This window comes from Coenobita brevimanus, chromosome 50, assembly GCF_032717465.1.
Source record: "Coenobita brevimanus isolate Jiangsu-jjx chromosome 50, ASM3271746v2, whole genome shotgun sequence".
In the NCBI taxonomy this organism is placed as follows: Eukaryota; Metazoa; Arthropoda; class Malacostraca; order Decapoda; family Coenobitidae; genus Coenobita; species Coenobita brevimanus.
Window position 1 is genome coordinate 26,305,058 of NC_137003.1, and position 559 is coordinate 26,305,616.

Below are 559 nucleotides of genomic sequence, written 5' to 3' on the forward strand. Positions count from 1 at the left end.
TCCTTTCACACACCCCTCCAAACTCCTCTACCAACTGCCTTAATCACTCCTCTGAATCAGCAACCAGTGCAGTATCATCCGCAAACAGCAGGTGATTCAGATTCCAATCTCGACCATCAACATTCACCAGACTCAGACCTCCACCTAACACTCTTGCATTCACCTCGCTTACAACATCTTTCATATAAATGCTAAACAACCAAGGCGATATATATATATATATATATATATATATATATATATATATATATATATATATATATATATATATATATATATATATATATATATATATATATATATATATATATATATATATATATATATAGCAACGGCTATACCACGTTGAGTACACCGCTTCCCGTCCGATCAGTGAAGTTAAGCAACGTTGGGTCTGGTTAGTACTTGGATGGATGACCGCCTGGGAACACCATATGCTGTTGGCATCCCAACGTGTCAAGTGGGGTTCGTGGAGGATTAGTGCACCTCCACGTAAAACAATTAACTCTAAACCCTTGGCCACCACGTCTGGGATACATGGCGTTCTGGCAATGAATGA

At 38.1% G+C, this 559-nt stretch overlaps 1 pseudogene; it reads left to right on the top strand.

Annotated features, from left to right (window-relative positions):
* The first annotated feature begins 327 nt into the window (after nucleotides 1-327).
* Nucleotides 328-446, top strand: LOC145399874 (5S ribosomal RNA; annotated as a pseudogene).
* The last annotated feature ends 113 nt before the right edge of the window (nucleotides 447-559 follow it).